Below are 6000 nucleotides of genomic sequence, written 5' to 3'. Positions count from 1 at the left end.
GGGCAAGGGCAGCTGGGGCTCCTGGCTGCCCGCGGGTGCGCCGCTCCTTTGTTCGAGCGAGTCAGCGACGCCCAGCTGGCCTCATCCCGCCCGGCTCCGCCAGCTGCCCGTGGCGGGGAGTCCGGGGTCGGTTTCGCTAGGCCGGTGCATAGACGAGCCCGCACGCTGTCTTTCTCAGAGGGGGCTCCCAGGGGCGGGCCTTCAAAGCAGGGAGCTTCGCGGGTAGAGATGCAGCGTCAGCGCCTAGAAGGCACGCGGGGACGTGAGGCCTGGCACTGAAGCTGGCACCATTAACAGAGGTACCTGGTGTGCGTTCGTAAGAAATAACCAGAGCCCGTGTGGCAGCATCCCTGTCCCTGCAGGAAGGGCGAGGGAGGCCCCTAGGGGGACAGGAGGTGTAAAGCTGTGAGCTGAAGGTCCCAGCGGAGGCGTCGAGGGGAGCGATGCAACGACCTCTCTGTCAGGGACCGTCACCTCAAACGAAGTGTCTCTGCAGGCTGGGACCCCTTCGTAAGGCACATCCAGGCCACAAGTGTGAGCAGTGAGGTGGTAATGCTGTGAGCCTGGGCCGGTGCACTACAGTCCTACCCGTTCGTGGGGCAGTTGTGCTGTCCCTGTTGCTGGTTCTGTCCTCAGCAAGATTGGTGGGTGGCTTTGCGTTTAGTCGATAGGACAATGCATGTCTGGGATGCACTTGGAAACGCGAGGAGGTGAAGGAAGCTGAAGGAAGCCGGGTGTTGTAGCCTGGGGGGCTGTTCCTCTCCGTGCTGGGGAGCTCTTCTCTCCTGTGTTGGTGGGCAACAGGGCCCTTCAGCTTGCAGGACTTCCACTGTTCTGTGACTGCCATAGTCCCGCAGTGTACCTGGGCCAAATAGGCTAGTTTGCTGGAGCATTGTATCCACCTGCGTCTGCTTCAGATCCAAGATAAATCTTGTCAAGCCATCTAGAAGTATTTCAGTATATGGAAGCAACTTGTAGATGGAGGAAGATCTACTTTGTCTAGATTTTGCCGAAGAAAAAGAAATGGGGATGTAAGGCTTTTGTGCCATTTTTTTGAAGTGTTTTGCTGTTTGATTTTTTTTGTTATTATTTTTCCCACCAGCATGTACTATGTGAAAATTGCTTTTTTAAAAAAAAAAAAAAAAAAAAGCTCTTTGTCATGCTTTGAGATCCCTCACGTTTTATTTGATTGGAACTAACAATCCACTAACTAAAATCAGCATCTAACTCAGATATACTACTAGCTACGTTTTATTTTTCCTTCAGAAATGTTACCCATTTCCAGCTCTGGTGTCAGTATGAGTGCTGGCTTCAGAAAGTTTATTTTCTGACAGCATCTGTTAGACCTACCACTTAACTGGACTCTGATACTAAACATGTCAAAGCAAGTAGAAACACAGTCTTTCAAGTAAGAGTTGATTCCCCTCTCTGGAGGAGACTGTGGATCTGTGGTGCTGTTCTGTTGCTGATCAGATGTTGGTGGGTTTTCTTACTATGCTTGTTAATTTTAACAGGTCCTTCTCCTCTACAAAGAAGTTTTGATGCCAAGATTTACTCTGAAAATGACCTGCACTACTGAATGCAGCTGTCTGCAAATGTAAAGCCAACAAATCATATCTCCCTCCCTCCTCTGAATTTCCTATTTCCTGTGGAATTTATATTTCAAAGTATTTTTGAAAACAGATCTTTATTGAAGACATTTGGATTACAACTGTGAGCATATCTATGCAAAGAGACGAGTGAGTCTGAGCAATTTCGAGGTATGTATGCTTACTATATCTTATAACAAATGAATAATCAAAGTATGCTATTGGAGTCGGGAATAAATGTGTTTGGGGAACGAAACTTTACTCAGTCTGCCCAAGAGTGAGAAGTAACAAAGCCTTTTAAAGTATGATATCTGAACAGAATACAAGTTCTTGGAACTTGGGCTCCCTGTTGGCTTTTGGTAAACTATGTTTATTCTCGTACACTGGAGAAGGATGGAGTCAAGGTGGGAAGACGTGGAAAGAAAAGACCATCTGATTAGAGGGGGCAGATAACTCTAGGTGTACGTCTTCTTGATTGAGATTGCTAAAGCTTCTATGAATAACAGTGTAGATCAATGGAGTACACACATGTATAGTGAGACCATGCAAGCACCAGCATATCCAGCAGACATTGTATGGCAGTTGACATTGTTTGAACCTGCCATAGGAATCCTTGAAAGGTGCCTTTCAGAAGCACAATCTGCTTGTGGTGTATGACCTGAGCCTTCATTGCTTAACTGTTCAGTTCTCAGATGCACTGAAGCTCTGTAGATTTCTTCTTCTGAGCATTTGACAAACATTAAATAGTCACTGAAATGCACTTGGGAGACATTGGTGATTTCTCTGGTTAGGTAAAGAGAAAGCATTCAGATCAAGTTTTAAGATAGCTGCCTTGAATTGGAAAGCGTCTCTGGAGAAGACTAGAAGTGAAGCAGGGCTTGCTTGCCTTCCTGTGCACAGTCACAACACAATAATCTTTTGCTCTGTGTAACTTCCTTAATTAGCTTGTAATACACGGCAGAGTATTCGGAGATTTGAAATACCTACTTGTGAGGCTGGGGGGTAGCAATTTACAGCAACAGTCTCAGAGCAATCTGCCTGTAATGTACAAGCAAGCAAAGCTGGGACTTCACTCTGTGGCTGTACAGCTTCGTCACACCCAGGTAATGGAGATGGAGAAACTTTCCTGTTTAAGAATTGCAGAACATTTGCCAGTTTGCTCAGCTGTATTTTATCTTAAGGCTTTTAGCTGTAATTTCCAGCTTTAGAATTCAATGTGAATGAGGAGGTCAGCTAATCTCTTCTGTGTGGGCTTGAAAGAGGTTAGTGTGCATTGATACTATCTGCTCTTTCATAAACTACTTGGAAATGTCTTTCCTGTGGGATGTAGGTGTTCATGCTAATATTTATGGGCCATGGCAGTCTATCAGTTAATTACAGATTACAGTGAAAGTCAGACAAACATCTCAGTTTTATAGAAGACTAGACTATTCGTTAGTCTTTTTTTTAATGAAAACTAATGTGCTGAAAGTAGATACTTGACTGAGTGCTCTGGCATGCTCCGCAGCTGCACAATGTGTCTTCAGCAGACAAGCTTTTCTTAAGAGCTTTCATTCATGAGCTCCATTGACTGAAGCGGAGATGGTACAGGAGGAAGCTGACTTAAACTGCCTGCCTTAATGGTGCAATGTTACTGTTCCTGTAACAGGAACACAAAGTGGACTGCATAAAATAGGGCTGACAGTGGTGTGCTGTTGTTGAGAAGGGGACCCTTCTCGTGGCTGCAGTTATCCCTCCTGTTGTTTCCCTGCAAGCAGAGTTAGGATCTACGGGTGGTAGCTTTTTAAATTTCTCCATTATATGTGGGCAGAATTTATTGCAAGAAACTTGAGAGGGGTTCCTCAGTCTAGCCTGGGCATTGTTATTTGGCTATGGTACTATACTAAAATACCATTGGCAGAAAAGTGTTTCTGTTTCCTGTGAGCTGGTTTCGTGAAAACTGGAGAAACACACTAGTGAAGTATTTTGCAGAGCTGTCTGTATCTCAGTGTGTGTTTTAGATAGTATAGCAGGGACTTGGATTAGGGATTTGTTTTGTATTCTTTAAACTAGGTGCCATTTTAATAATGTATAAATAAGCTATGGTCTTTATAATTCCATCAGTTAAAATTGATGCACGTTGCCCAAAAATGCTGTTGTTCTGTGAAAAATATTTAAATGAACAATTTTTAGTCTCTCTCTGAATATTGGTGAAATAACATAGATTCTGTTTGGCACATCCCTAATCAAGTTACTTTTGTTTCCTTGTCTGTAAGATGAGATTGATCTACCTTTGTAACACACTCAATTTCATGAAAATCATCGTTTTATTTGCAATAACTGTATTTTCATTATTCAATTTCATATGACTAATAGTGAATGTTAATGTGTAGAATGGCAATTAATTTGAGTATAAAATAATTTTTTCTTTTGGCATAAATAAATGGTCTGAAATGTGAATTTGTACACTAGAGAAATGTTGCTCTAAAACTACCCTTAAAGGGGACCAAAAAAATGCTAAAGGACACTGAGATGTTGAGACAGGTGGTAGTGTCACCGGTTCAACTTGCATGATGGGTTGTGATGAGAATTTTGCAGACACCTCCTCTTGTAGTTTCTTCAGAAAGAAATCTAGCAAACTTACATATTTCTCAGATTTGCGTGTGCTGATTGGTCTCCCTTAATAAATTCTTTATAGGCCTGTTTTTTTTGTACTGGACTTGACTGTGATTCTCCTGGAAGTTAGTTGCCATGGCAATTGTCCTGTTAGCAAATAAATGTGTTTTTTATGGTCTCTGGGTATGTTGGTGTGGAGCAGAAAGACTGTAGTCTTTTCTGGGATCAGTAGAAGTAGCAGACCCATAGAGGCTTCGTGTCTGTAAATCACTGCCTGTGGGAGGGAGCTGAATAAGCATCTTATGCTTCAGTGGGTAATAGCACTGAGAAGTAATATCACTTGTCCTGTTGGTAAGGAGCAGTGACAGAGTACATTGCACTAAGTCTGAGGCTGAATAATGATTAAAATTGGAGAAATGGGGGGGGGGAACACTTTTATTCAGGGTCTGTTATAGCTGAACTTACCTGATTCAGGCCAAGAGTAGTTGACTGACTCAGTAACATGAAAGCATTTTTGATGGAAATTTCAGGGTGTGTGGCCATTGTGATCCTTTACAACGTAGGGTTTCAGCTGGGATAACCTCTAGCTCCAGTCTTCTGCTTTCCTGTTCGTACTCACATGCTGTTCATGCTGCACCTGAGCACTGTGTCCGGTTTTAGCTCCTTAATGCTGGGGCAGTGAACTGGGTTTCTAGCTGAACCTATCCACACCAGTGCTGGGGCATGGGAGCCACAGCTCACTGTGCAGACCTGACAAATGGGTGTGTTCGTGCTTATACCAAGTGCAAGGTCAACACAAATAGGTCTCAAAAGCAAAACATAACTGTGTTTTTGCTAAGGGAAAGCCCAGGTTGGTATGGCTCAATGGATGTTAATTAGCTCTTTTTTTTTTTCCCCCCCTTTGCTGTGGAAGACCATGTGAGTCTTCTGGAGCAGCAGCTTGGTTAGTTTGCAGTGAATACCTGTGAGAAGTCAGGCTGCTTGGTCTGTAGAATGATGCTATGGCACAGCAGCGAGGGCTTGTTGCAGTGTGATGGGGGTGGAAAGGCTGTGACAAACTGCAGCTTTCTGGTCTGCAGGACAGTTTTCATACTTCTCACACTTGTGCTGTGGGTGTTGGGTTTCAGAAGGTTTGTTCTGGAAGAGTAACTGGGTGTTAAATTTTGTTTCTGGTTTGACAAAGTCATTTAAATGCTTCAGGTGTTAATTCCAGCTTGTGGGAAGAAAAACAAACTAGTTTTTGTTTTAGTGTTGGTTTAACTCCTTTATGAGTGTCCCAAGCTCTCATCTCTAAGAGGAGTCTAGTGTAGCTGAGGCAATCTGAGGAAACATCTTTCTGAAAAAGCAAAATGTGTGTGTGTGTTGCAGATGATGCTCCCAGGGAAACACTTAAAGGCATCCATTAATTTTTAGGGTTCGTTCAGATGTAGCCCTGGCAGCCCAGAAGATGCCAGTTCTAAATACTCTGCTGGGTTTAGGAACTCCACTAGTACTGTAAAGAAACATACCTATTCAGGGTTCTTTTCTTATGGTGTCTGTCACTTGCTGGGAGTGTGTCCATTTTCATGGCATGTTCCGATATCTGCTACTTTCAGACCTCCTCTGCTGCAAACAGGCTCCCTGTACTCTTCTCAGCGTGCTGTGTGTATTCTCTAGGTTGTTTGCCCAAGTAAGCCTTTAAATGTTCATGTAAACAGAAACTCCAACAAATTCCATTATAGTCAGGTATGGTTTTTGGTTGCTGCTAAAATGAGTTAAGGAATTGTTCCCAAGCTACGTTTTTTCCTAGTCCCCCATACTCTGGTTCCTAACCTAG

At 43.5% G+C, this 6000-nt stretch overlaps 1 protein-coding gene across 6 annotated transcripts in view; it reads left to right on the top strand.

Annotated features, from left to right (window-relative positions):
• The window catches only part of TMCC1 (transmembrane and coiled-coil domain family 1), a 145789-nt gene that overhangs the window by 52733 nt on the left and 87056 nt on the right, over positions 1-6000 (top strand). For 5 of the 6 annotated variants that reach the window (XM_035338013.1, XM_035338028.1, XM_035338011.1 and 2 more), the window contains one exon: positions 1515-1760. The gene's annotated coding sequence lies outside the window, so the exon portion shown is untranslated. Of the gene's footprint in view, positions 1-1514; positions 1761-6000 lie in introns of those variants that run through there. The other variant, XM_035338015.1, reaches the window with a different exon arrangement.

Source organism: Oxyura jamaicensis, chromosome 12 (genome assembly GCF_011077185.1).
Source record: "Oxyura jamaicensis isolate SHBP4307 breed ruddy duck chromosome 12, BPBGC_Ojam_1.0, whole genome shotgun sequence".
NCBI classification, from domain to species: domain Eukaryota; kingdom Metazoa; phylum Chordata; class Aves; order Anseriformes; family Anatidae; genus Oxyura; species Oxyura jamaicensis.
The sequence above is the reverse complement of the archived record's forward strand: the minus strand, read 5'-3'. Positions and strand labels throughout refer to the sequence as shown.